The sequence below is a fragment of the Cicer arietinum genome, chromosome 7 (genome assembly GCF_000331145.2).
Source record: "Cicer arietinum cultivar CDC Frontier isolate Library 1 chromosome 7, Cicar.CDCFrontier_v2.0, whole genome shotgun sequence".
Classification (NCBI taxonomy): Eukaryota; Viridiplantae; Streptophyta; class Magnoliopsida; order Fabales; family Fabaceae; genus Cicer; species Cicer arietinum.
Genome location: NC_021166.2, coordinates 43,380,951 through 43,395,176, shown reverse-complemented (window position 1 = coordinate 43,395,176; position 14,226 = coordinate 43,380,951). Strand labels below are relative to the sequence as shown.

Sequence of the window (14,226 nt, the reverse complement as noted above, 5' to 3'; positions counted from 1 at the left end):
GATGAAACAGGAAAAAAGGAGCATGCCATTTATTATCTAAGTAAAAAATTTACAGATGTTGAAACAAGATATATAATGTTAGAACGTACTTGTTGTGCCTTAGCCGGGGCGGCTCGTCGCTTGAGGCAATACATGCTTTGCCATACAACTTATTTGATATCCAAAATGGATCCAATCAAGTACATTTTTGAAAAGCCCGCTCTCACAGGGCGAATTGCTCGATGGCAGGTGATGTTATCAGAATATGATATTACATATGTTACTCAGAAAGCCATCAAAGGGAGTGCCTTAGCAGATTATCTAGCTAATCAACCTGTTGATGATTATAAATCAATGCAATGTGAATTCCCAGACGAAAGTATCATGGTTTTGTCTGAAGAATATGATGATGGAAAATGGACCTTGTTGTTCGACGGGGCCTCCAACATAATGGGGCATGGGATTGGGGTTGTTTTAATATCTCCAAAAATAAGTTCATACCATCACAACGCGATTGTGTTTTGATTGCACCAATAATATGGCAGAATATGAAGCTTGCGCCATGGGAGTTTTGGCGGATTTGGAATCGAAAGCAAAAGTTCTAGAAGTATATGGAGATTCAGCCCTAGTCATTAATCAGCTTAACCAAGAATGGGAGACTCGAGATAAGAAGTTAATACCTTATTTTACCTACATAAAAGAATTGTCTTTAGAATTTGACAAAATCACGTTTCACCATGTCCCTCGAGAAGACAATCAGTTGGCTGATGCTTTGGCTACTTTATCATCTATGTTCCAAATAAATTGAAACGATGAAATCCCATCAATTAAAATGGAGAGTCGAGATTATCCTGCCTACTGCCATGTCATGGAAGAAGAAACTAACGGAAACTTGTGGTATCACGACATCGAACATTATCTTATAAATAGAGAATATCCTCCCGGAATATCGGAGAATGAGAAAAGAACTTTGAGACGGTTATCCGCGAGCTTTTTTGTGAACGAAAATATTTTGTATAAGAGGAATCACGATATGGTACTCCTCAGATGTGTTGATGTTAATGAGGCGAAGGAAATTCTACAAGATATCCACGATGGCTCTTATGGGATCCATATGAATGGACACGCCATGTCTAGAAAGATTCTTCAGGCCGGATATTATTGGCTCACCCTAGAAAAAGATTGTTATAATTATGTAAAGAAATGTTATAAGTGTCAAATATATGCTGATAATATCCACGCCCCACTAGTGCCCCTGAACACCCTTTCAGCGCTCTAGTCGTTCTCAATGTGGGGCATAGACGTCATCGGAATGATCGAACCGAAAGCATCAAATGGACATCGCTTCATCTTGGTGGCAATTGATTACTTTACCAAATGGGTAGAGGCAGTTTCATACACAAATTTAACAAAAAATGTGGTAGTCAAATTTATAAAAAGGGAATTAATATGTCGTTATGGTCTACCAAGCAAGATCGTTACTGACAATGCCACAAATCTAAATAACAAAATGTTGGATGAATTGAGTGTCACTTTTAAAATTCAACACCACAACTCGTCCCCGTACAGACCAAAAATGAATGGTGTAGTTGAAGCAGCAAATAAAAACATCAAAAAAATTATTCAGAAAATGGTTATAACATACAAAGATTGGCATGAGATGTTGCCATTTGCACTACATGGGTATCGTACTTCGGTACGCACTTCAACTGGGGCAACCCCTTTTTCCTTAGTATATGGGATGGAGATTGTGCTACCTATTGAAGTAGAAATACCCTCACTAAGAGTATTAATGGAAGCTAAACTAGAGGAGTCGGAATGGGTACAAACACATTTTGATCAATTGAATTTGATTGAAGAAAAAAGGTTGGAGGCCTTATGTCATGGGCAATTATATCAGAAAAGACTGAAGAAAGCGTATGAAAAAAAAATACATTCTCCAGAATTCCAGGAAGGTGATCTGGTGCTGAAAAAAATCTTACCCATTCAAAAGGATTATAGTGGGAAATGGACTCCTAACTATGAGGGACCATACGTCGTGAAGAAAGCTTTCTCAGGTGGAGCTTTGATCCTTACGAATATGGATGGAAAAGATTTAGCTCTTCCTGTAAACTCAGACGCCGTAAAAAAGTATTATGCTTAAATAATGAAAACCTGTTAGGTTGAAAACCTGAAAAGGCAACCTAGGCAAAAATTAGGGTACAAAAAATATTCCCGCTAGGTTGAAAACCTGAAAGGGCGACCTAGGCGAAAACTAGGGTTAAAAAAAAAAACCCGCTAGGTTGAAAACCTGAAAGGGCAACCTGGACAAAAATTAGGGTGCACAAACATATCTATTAGGTTAAAAACCCAAAAGAGCGACCTGAGAGAAGAAGAAATACAAGAACAAAGAATATATACTCGAAAAAATATTAGAAAAACCGACATATTCATTCATTCATTCATTCATTCATTCATTCATTCATTCATTCATTCATTCATTCATTCATTCATTCATTCATTCTTTCATTCATTCATTCATTCATTCTTTCATTCATTCATTCATTCATTCTTTCATTCATTCATTCATTCATTCTTTCATTCATTCATTCATTCATTCTTTCATTCATTCATTCATTCATTCTTTCATTCATTCATTCATTCATTCTTTCATTCATTCATTCATTCATTCTTTCATTCATTCATTCATTCATTCTTTCATTCATTCATTCATTCATTCTTTCATTCATTCATTCATTCATTCTTTCATTCATTCATTCATTCATTCTTTCATTCATTCATTCATTCATTCTTTCATTCATTCATTCATTCATTCTTTCATTCATTCATTCATTCATTCTTTCATTCATTCATTCATTCATTCTTTCATTCATTCATTCATTCATTCTTTCATTCATTCATTCATTCATTCTTTCATTCATTCATTCATTCATTCTTTCATTCATTCATTCATTCATTCTTTCATTCATTCATTCATTCATTCTTTCATTCATTCATTCATTCATTCTTTCATTCATTCATTCATTCATTCTTTCATTCATTCATTCATTCATTCTTTCATTCATTCATTCATTCATTCTTTCATTCATTCATTCATTCATTCTTTCATTCATTCATTCATTCATTCTTTCATTCATTCATTCATTCATTCTTTCATTCATTCATTCATTCATTCTTTCATTCATTCATTCATTCATTCTTTCATTCATTCATTCATTCATTCTTTCATTCATTCATTCATTCATTCTTTCATTCATTCATTCATTCATTCTTTCATTCATTCATTCATTCATTCTTTCATTCATTCATTCATTCATTCTTTCATTCATTCATTCATTCATTCTTTCATTCATTCATTCATTCATTCTTTCATTCATTCATTCATTCATTCTTTCATTCATTCATTCATTCATTCTTTCATTCATTCATTCATTCATTCTTTCATTCATTCATTCATTCATTCTTTCATTCATTCATTCATTCATTCTTTCATTCATTCATTCATTCATTCTTTCATTCATTCATTCATTCATTCTTTCATTCATTCATTCATTCATTCTTTCATTCATTCATTCATTCATTCTTTCATTCATTCATTCATTCATTCATTCATTCATTCATTCATTCATTCATTCATGAAATTTTGTAAATTTAAAGCCGAGAAAACGACTCGCATGTAGAAGCCGGGAAAACGATTCGCACCCGAAGCCGAAAAAACGACCCGCATGTTGAAGCCGGGAAACGACTCGCACCCGAAACCGAGAAAACGACCCGCATGTTGAAGCCGAGAAAACGACTCGCACCTGAAGCCGAGAAAATGACCCGCATGTTGAAGCCGGGAAAACGACTCGCACCCGAAACCAAGAAAACGACATGCATGTTGAAGCCGGGAAAACGAATCGCACCCAGAAGCTGAGAAAACGACTCGCATGTTGAAGCCAGGAAAACGACTCACACACGAAGCTGAGAAAACGACCCGCATGTTGAAATCGAGAAAACGACTCACACCCGAAGCCGAGAAAACGACCCGCATTTTGAAGCCGGGAAAACGACTCGCACCTAGAAGCCGAGAAAACGACCCACATGTTGAAGCTGGGAAAACGACTCGCACCCGAAGCCGAGAAGATGACTCGCATCTTGAAGTCGGGAAAACGAAACGAATTCTTCTAAAAATTATTTTTATTTGTTATCTTTACTTATTTTTACTTTGATTCTCAAGTAAATTCTAAGTAAAGAGGGGCAGCTGTTGACACCTAATTTTGTCCGATTTTTACTTTTTATTAAAAAGGAAATAATAATAATAATATATATATATATATATATATATAAATATATGTGAAGAAATATTAAAATAAAAATAAATAATTAGGGATATAAGCTTTTAACAATCACAAGTATTTTCGGTTCTTGTTTGCCTCTAATTCTTGTTCAGACTATTTTCAAAATATAAAAATAATAATAAGAAATAAAAATAAAGGAAATTGAAAAGAAATGAATTGATGGTCATAAAAATCGATGCAGCAATGATGAAAATAAATGAAAAAAAAAACCGAAAAGAAATTGATTGATGGTCATAAAAATCAGAATAATGGTGATCAATTGAATAGAAAAGAAAACCAAAGAAATGAATCAATATCAATAAAAATCGGTATAATTGTGGCTAATTAAAAAAAAAGAAACAAAAAAAAATAGATTAATGGTAATCAATTGACAATTATTCTTTTGTCTTTTGAAATATATACCCAAAAGTCTATAAATAGTCGGCCACAAGAAGACAAAGGGGAACAGAATTCGAAACATAAATTGAGAGCACATAAAAAATAGAGAGATTAGTTGGCAAAAGAGAAGAAGAAAATCTGATCTTGAAACAATCGGTCTAGCAAAACAACAATTCAGGAGTAAGTATCATTTTTCTTATTTTTTTTTTCTCTAATTTTCTGATTATTAGTCTTTTGTTTTGATTTTGCATCTTTTTTTTTAAATATGTTTTATTTCGCTTTCTATTTTTTTTTCCTGTTTGTAAAAAGTAAACTCATGTGTTAAGCTTTTATTTTTTTAAAGAATCGTTTAATCCTAAAATTGTTTTCTTTGCAACACAAAAATTATAATAAAAAATATAACCAATTGATGTTTATAGGCCGAGAAAATAAATTGCACAATATTGTAATATAATATTCATAATACGTCTTTATAACTAAAAAAAATCATAACAACAGATAAATGTTTTCACCTTTAGGATTAGAATTAATGGTCGCGGCCGCCGGATGAAATTCATCCTCGCTCGCCGCACCATATTACTCACAATCCTGGGTGGCCTTTGTGTCGCGACATATCCGACAACGTACGAGCAAATAATTTAATAGATTATTTTACCGTCGTGTCCATCTGTCTCGTTCACATACCGCCACATTACATTATATTTTTTAAAAAGAAAAATTAATTTTTTTTTTACTTTAAAACAAATATAGAAGATATAATCCACGAATAAATATTATTATTATTATTATTACTATCATCGTTATTACTATTATTACATTTTTATTTTTATTTTTTGATACATATATAAATTAAAATAATAATAAAATCGGTCAACACATAAATATTTTCTACCTAACAACTACGTGAGTTTTGATTTCGCTATTGCACCTGGGGATACGTATGAGCAAGGTCTTTCCCTTGTCAAACCAAATTAATAAAACAAATATTTTTTTCCTTTCATTAATGTAAATAATTTAATTTTTTATTATTCTTTTTGGGGTAAAAATAAATAAATAAATAAATAAATAGTTTGTATATAATTAATTATAGGGTAACCGTTTTAACTGACGTTGTAGGGCGATAATACTTCCCTACTCGTAATCGACTCCCGAATCCAAATTTTTTATTCAAAAATATTATTTTAGGTTTTAGCCAATTTTTCCTTTAATAAAAATAAAATTGGTGGCGACTTTTTTTTTTTTTTTTCGCGGACAAACCGGAAGCGACATGAACAACATGGTTAATGAATGCGAATTGAAAACTTGGACATTCTCATCAAACAAGATATATATCTGGTTAATGACTTAAAGCAATATGGTTAATTCCTTGCACAAAACTTGGTTAATGGATTTTAACATAATGTTTGGTCATTCTTATCAGACAAAATATAAATCGGGTTAATGGCTTAAAGACACATGGTTAATGTTGTGAACAACTTGGTTAATGAAATCGAACTGAAAACTTGGGCATTCTAATCAAACAAGATATAAATCTGGTTAATGACTTAATACATTATGGTTAATTCCTTGCACAACTTGGTTAATTGATTTTAACATAATGTTTGGTCATTCTTACCAGACAAAATATAAATCAGGTTAATGGCTTAAAGAAACCTGGTTAATGTTGTGAACAACTTGGTTAATGAATGCGAACTGAAAACCTGGGCATTCTAATCAAACAAGATATAAATCTGGTTAATGACTTAAAACAATATGGTTAATTCCTTGCACAAAACTTGGTTAATGGATTTTAACATAATGTTTGGTCATGCTTATTAGACAAAATATAAATCGGGTTAATGGCTTAAAGAAACTAGGTTAATGTTGTGAACAACTTGGTTAATAAAATCGAACTGAAAACTTGAGCATTCTAATCAAACAAGATATAAATCTGGTTAATGACTTAAAACAATTTGGTTAATTCCTTGCACAACTTGGTTAATTGATTTTAACATAATGTTTGGTCATTCTTATCAGACAAAATATAAATCGGATTAATGGCTTAAAGAAACATGGTTAATGTTGTGAACAACTTGGTTTATGAATGCGAACTGAAAACTTGGGCATTCTAATCAAACAAGATATAAATCTGGTTAATGACTTAAAACAATATGGTTAATTCGTTGCACAAAACTTAGTTAATGGATTTTAACATAATGTTTGGTCATGCTTATTAGACAAAATATAAATCAGGTTAATGGCTTAAAGAAACATGGTTAATGTTGTGAACAACTTGGTTAAGAAAATCGAACTGAAAACTTGAGCATTATAATCAAACAAGATATAAATCTGGTTAATGACTTAATATAATATGGTTAATTTCTTGCACAACTTGGTTAATGGATTTTAACATAATGTTTGGTCATTTTTATCAGACAAAATATAAATCGAGTTAATGGCTTAAAGAAACATGGTTAATGTTGTGAACAACTTGGTTAATGAATGCAAACTGAAAACTTAGGCATTCTAATCAAACAAGATATAAATATGGTTAATGACTTAAAACAATATATTCAATTCCTTGCACAAAACTTGGTTAATGGATTTTAACATAATGTTTGGTCATGCTTATTAGACAAAATATAAATCGGGTTAATGGCTTAAAGAAACATGGTTAATGTTGTGAACAACTTGGTTAAGAAAATCGAACTGAAAACTTGAGCATTCTAATCAAACAAGATATAAATCTGGTTAATGACTTAATATAATATGGTTAATTCCTTGCACAACTTGGTTAATGGATTTTAACATAATGTTTGGTCATGCTTATTAGACAAAATATAAATCGGGTTAATGGCTTAAAGAAACATGGTTAATGTTGTGAACAACTTGGTTAATGAATGCGAACTGAAAACCTGGGCATTCTAATCAAACAAGATATAAATCTATTAACCAAAGTTAATGTTGTGAACAACTTGGTTAAGAAAATCGAACTGAAAACTTGAGCATTCTAATCAAACAAGATATAAATCTGGTTAATGACTTAATATAATATGGTTAATTCCTTGCACAACTTGGTTAATGGATTTTAACATAATGTTTGGTCATGCTTATTAGACAAAATATAAATCGGGTTAATGGCTTAAAGAAACATGGTTAATGTTGTGAACAACTTGGTTAATGAATGCGAACTGAAAACTTGGGCATTCTAATCAAACAAGATATAAATCTAGTTAATGACTTAAAACAATATGATTAATTCCTTGCACAACTTAGTTAATGGATTTAAACATAATAGTTATTCTTATCATACAAAATATAAATCTGGGTAATGACTTTAACTAACATGGTTAATATTGTGAACAACTTGGTTAATGAATTTAAAATCAATTTGAATGTTTGAAGGTGGAAATGATTTGCCAATAAATTTAAAATCATTTAAAAATAATTAAACTTAACTTCAAATTTAAATTTTCAGACATAATTCATCTGAACTACATAACTTCAGCAATTCTTATAGAACTTAATCAACCAAATCTAAGTCCTTACTTAATCATAAAGAAAGAGATAAAGTTCATTCATATTTGTTCATACAAGCATAAAGAAGGAAAAATACAAGCAAAAAGTGCAGTTCAAACCCCACCAACTACATCGCTATAGAGAACCCTCCACAAACTCAAAATATGCCCATAACACTTATTTCTTCTTCTTCTTTTTTTCATCCGGATTCACAAACGGACTTTGATTGACTACACTTTTAACTCGCTTCCTTGGTTTATCTTTCATTCTCGTAATTATGTTTGACGTTGCTTTTGCTGAACTGTTCACGTTAGGCTCACATGCGACTTCATTCTCAACGTTAGGCTCACATGCGACTTCATCCTTAACATTCTCAAAAGGGGTACTAATTCTCACCTCATCTGTTGACAAATAGTATGTTATTAACAAGTCTAATTGCATATCATAAATATTTGATAAACAAAAAAATTCAATATTCATACCATCAAAAATTCATGATCGGATTCATGCATTGATTGAAGTTTACACAATTCTTCTTTCAACAATTTTACCTCACCCTCAAGAATTGAAATCTTCTCTTGGGACTGTCTGTTCTCCGCCACCAATCGTTGATAATCAACATAACGTACAGTTTGATTTTCTTGTTCATGCAATGCTTCATTTACCATGTCAAATTCAAGTTATTCATTTGTGGCAGTTAACTCTTCAATTATCTTGCAAAGCGAAAAACAATTGAAACACACTCATTATTATTAAATAATTTAAACAATTAAATAATATAAATGCTTATCATGTTATTTTGAAATGCTTTTAATATTGTTTTCTTCTGACATTGTAAGATTGGCCAGTTCAAAAATCTCGGGAAACTAAACTTGGGAACAAATGCTTTACCCAATGATAAGTGGTTGAACGCCCAGATCTAAAACAAATATTAATGACTTAATAGATGTATTTTAATTTAAAGACAACACAAGATAAACGATGGTGACATAAAACGATATTAAATATATACCTGTAGGACAGTTGCACAACCTGTTATGTGTGTTTGCGAATCTGCCTTCCCCTCTTTCAACACAATTTCAATTCTACTTAAACTTTCAATTAAAACATTATACACCAGAACACCCTAATTGTAGCTATGCAGCAATGTATCACATTCCTCGTTTTCCCTAATTGTAGCTATGCAGCAATGTATCACATTCCTCGTTTTCATATTCTTTAATCTAACAACTATTTATTGTGATTGGGGAAAATAGAACAAAATTGACTCTGTGATTACGATACATGTGAAGCAACACATCAATCATTTCACAAGTTACTTCTTTTCCTCTAAACAACAACAATGTATCACATTCCTCATTTTCATATTCTTTAAAATGACTCACCTACTATTGGTAGTCCTATAGCTAAACATACGTCACTAGGAGTAAAATTAACTATCCTACCTCTAATCCTAAATCTCCCACTACGTCCATCCCACCTAGTAGCCAACTCCGATAAAAATGTATAGTGAGATTTGATCTTTAATTATCCCTTGCATTGGCCTCTTCCTTTGCAAGTGATAATCAAATCAATCAAAGCAAATCTTTACTACCATTGTCATGATATACACATATCTGAAAAATATGAAAATATGGTTAATATTGATAAATAAACTGCAACAATACAAATACAACTAATTTATAAATTCCTTACATTTTTTTCATTTGTCGGTGCCATGTTTGAAAGCATCGCATAAAAATAAATACCAAAATATTAACATTTTAATAAAATACCTCATTTATGATACTAAATTTTTCTAAATTGAAATAATAGACAAAAATATACTTCAATATCAAGTCAACATTTATATTAACATTCTGTTTGGTTACTATTTCGGCATACAAAGTGCTGTTTGACCAAGTCAAGAACTTCATAACTTGGTTGCTTCCAAAATTCAAAAACTAGCAATTTACCTTGAAGGTATAATAATAATAATAATAATGTATTTGAAATGAAAAAGACAAAAATAGAAACGAATAAGTCAAAAATAGAAACCCTAAAAATCAAAATATCCTAAACCAAGAAGCTAAAATAGAAACCATAAATCAATAACTAAAAATAGAAACAAAGAAGCCATAAATAGAAACCCTAAAAATCAAAAATCCTAAACGGAGAAGCAAAAATAGAAACCCTAAATCAATAACGAAAAATCCTAATGATATGGAAAAGTAAACTTACAATGAAAATACAACAAGCAAAATCGAGTGCACAGATCGAATATGGAGCAAACGAAGAAAACGGCAAAATCGAATGCATCAAACGAGCGAACGGCAGAAAAATCGGATGCAATCGACAACGACGAAGATACAAAAACGAAGAAAACAATATGGAGAAGAGAAAAAGATGTAATGGTGGAGAACAAGATGGAGAAACAGAGAAGATGGAGAAGAGAGAGAAGAGAGAAAGAGAAAGAAAGGGTTTCTGAGGAATAGAATGAAAATCACTAAAATGACTAAAATATCCCTAAGTATGTATACGTCTTTATATTTGTATACGTATACGGTATATGTGTTTAAAGATGTGTTTAAATAACATTTCTCTTTTAGGTATTTTGGGAGTTGGGAAGTGGATTCCTCTATATGATATTTTTTTTGTTAACGTTTTTCTTACGCTTATTATGCACATATGCATACCTCTCACTAACATAAAAATTTAGACGGTAAACTAAAATATACATTTCTCTCTCAAAATTATGGGTTTTTACATCCTTCTGATATACAAAATAGTTATGTGGCTTTGATTTTAATTGAGAAGGATCTCTTAATTCTTTGGGGTGGCCTCAATTTTAATTGAGAAGGGTCTCTTAAATTCTGGGGGTTGACATATTACACAAAAACTGCTTGACAACAACGCGATTAGTGAATCTCAGACTATTTCATTAGTGTTTATTTTGCAAGTCTATGTAACCCAATCGAATACACATTAGTAGTATCAACACCACAATGCACTACCTTAAAATTGATATCATTGCAAGGACCAAACAGTCATAGCAAACACAATGGATGAACTCTGAGAATTACATAATTTAAGCACAATGCATGACAACAAATTGGCATCACCGAACATAAAAGGGAAAGAACCAAATAAATATAACATGACAAGAGAGTATCAATATCACAACAATACCTATTTCTATCTCAACTCATAATAAGATACAGATTAGAATAAATATCAGCCCTAACAGAACATGTTTCAATCAATCGTGAAACCAATTTCAAAACTACAAATTAGAACAAAAAATTCCAAAATACCAAAAATAAGACAAATGAAACCTTAATAATTATGTGTTGACAATAAAGCATAAATCACTAGAGATATTCTGCTAAGCAAACATTGGACCCAAAAATACTATGGCAACCGAGGGGATGGGAAGAAAAATAGGACAACATAGCAAGTGAACTGTAGTTTAAGAAATAATGTAAAAACAATTACTTAAAACACTAAATCAATGCAAATAAATAAATAGTTACCTATTGTAATTTAATCAGAGAAATCACAGTTGATAGATGGTGAAGAATTGAAAGTGATGATCGAGCATCTCCGTGGCATTAGATCCGCAAAGGTTCCACAGCACAGAAGCTGCGTCAAGCATCCAGGCAAGGCAGATTGCACATCAACGGCGGTAGTGAGAGAATGCAGTTTTGAACCCTAGATAAGAGAGTGTAAGAGGGTTTAAGAAGAGAGGGTTGGTGTTGTTAGTAGTTGGGGATCTAATTTGGACTGTCATCGGGTTCTAATTTTAAGGTTAATATGGACGGTGTGGGGTAGGCTAATTTGGAGGGTACAGGGTCAGTCTAATTTTAAGGTTTAAAGAACATACATTTTTACATATTATCTATCAATGAAATGGATTCAGATAATTTGGAGTTCAATCCGTTGATAAAAAAAAATGTGATAAAAAATCATTTTAATTAGTGTTTATATTTTGATTATACATTTAGAGTTCATTACTTACTTAAGTTCAATCATTTAATTACTTAAAATTAGAATTGATTTCTATAGTTTTAAGTACATGGATTGGAATTAATTTTATTTTTGAAATTAATTCTAAATTAAAATTAATATGGTAGTTTTTTACTCCAAACATGTTTTATAAAGTCAAAATTATTTTTCAATTCATTTTTACGTAAAGATATTTCATTTTACAATTAGTTCACTTTTAAATACAATCAAAATTAAATTTTATCATCTCATAGCAAAGCATAAACAAATTCTACCACTGGTTGGCTGCAAAAAAAATTATTCCAAAAAATATATAATTGAATGCCATAAATAATAGTAATGTGCTGATATTCATTGGTTACAATTTATAGAATGTTTCATATCAGAACCTCATAAAAGGCCATTGAGAATGGATATTGTAAATTCTACTAATAAATTATTTGACACTTGGCTATACATATATATTACCAAACAAAACAATGTGATAGTTGTTTATTGCAACCAAATACATATCAAATTTAAACTGATTTTAAAGATGTTCATATTCAAACTGATTATAGAGATAATTGGTTCAGGTTATTTTTAAAGTTTAAATAAATATATATTTACATATTATCTTTTAAAAAGGTCTTTGCATGTCCAATAAGAGTTCAACTTACCACTTTGCATATGATCAATTGAACAAACTTTTATTGATCATGCATATATTTGCTTTCATGACAAAGACATGAAGGTATTTTGTATACCATATAATACTCAAATTGATTTCTATTTTTTTCTTCTTATTCCTCATATTTTTTAGGAAATGAATTCAAATAATTTGGAGTTCATTCGGTTGATAAGAAAAATGTGATGAAAAATCATTTTAGTTAGTGTTTATAATTTGATTATGCAACTGAAATTCATTAATCACTCAAGTCTAATCATTTAATTACTGAAAATTAAAATTAATTTCTATAGCTTTGAGTGACATGGATTGGAATTAATTTTATTTTGAAATTAATTATAAGTTAAAATTAATGTCGGTAGATTTTTACTCCAAACATATTTTTTAAATTAAAATTTATTGTTCAATACATTTTTATGTAAATATATTTTATTTTATAATAAATTCACTTTTAAATAAAATCAAAATTAAATTTTGTCATTGCATAACAAAACACAAACTAATTCTACCAATAGTTGGCTTCAAAAAATTTGTATGAAAAAAATATTTAATTGAATGCCCTAAATAATATTAATGTGCTGATATTCATTAGTTACAATTTATAGAATGTTTTATATCAGAACCTCATACTAAGACATTAAGAATGGATATTGCAAATTCTACTAATAAATTATTCGACACTCGGTTATATATATTACCAAACAAAACAACATGATGAGTTGTTTATTGCTACTGAGTGGAGATGTTCAAATTTAATCTAATTCAACTTCTAAGTAGAGATGTTCATATTCAAACCGATTCAATTGTACAAAATTAGAGAGGGTATTTAATCGTATCAATTTCTTTTCAACTAGTACTCTAAGATACAAAAACTAAAAAATAATAACTAACTTATTAATAACTATGATATTCTCATGTCAAAGAAAATATTATTTGCTTTGGAGAACTTTCTATTGCCAGTTTAAGGTAATATTGACCATTTGAAATTTAACATATGTATCATCTATATATTTAATTTGATAAATGAGATTTGTTAATGCTTAAATAAAGATTATTATATATATATATATATATATATATATATTAATCTATGCAAATCATTGATGTCCTATTTACAATAATCTTATGCTTAAGAACAATTTATATTTCAAATAATAAAAGACTTATTTCTCTTTATTATAGTCTCTATTATGACAACCAATTATTTTATAAAAAAAAACATGATAACAAGTCTATAAATTTAATCGGTTATGTTATTAATTTAACTATTTCATTTTTTTTATTGACTAAAATTAACTATTTCACTAAATTGTGAATATGATAATGAAAATTAATAATTTATAAATTCTAAACATGTTTACATGATTGATACCTAATTAT

The 14,226-nt window shown here is 30.1% G+C and overlaps 1 long non-coding RNA gene across 3 annotated transcripts; it reads right to left on the bottom strand.

Annotated features, from left to right (window-relative positions):
• Positions 1-8,160: 8,160 nt before the first annotated feature.
• On the bottom strand, positions 8,161-11,971 carry LOC101491324 (uncharacterized). Of its 3 annotated transcripts, XR_001144797.3 has the most exons (4): positions 11,708-11,971; positions 9,208-9,811; positions 8,678-8,908; positions 8,161-8,596 (listed from the first exon to the last, which is right to left on the bottom strand). It is a non-coding gene; the product is annotated as an uncharacterized lncRNA (long non-coding RNA). The 3 variants fall into 3 exon arrangements; XR_003470282.2 differs by lacking the exon at positions 9,208-9,811 and having other exon boundaries at positions 11,708-11,965; XR_012161293.1 differs by having other exon boundaries at positions 9,208-11,962.
• Positions 11,972-14,226: the final 2,255 nt, after the last annotated feature.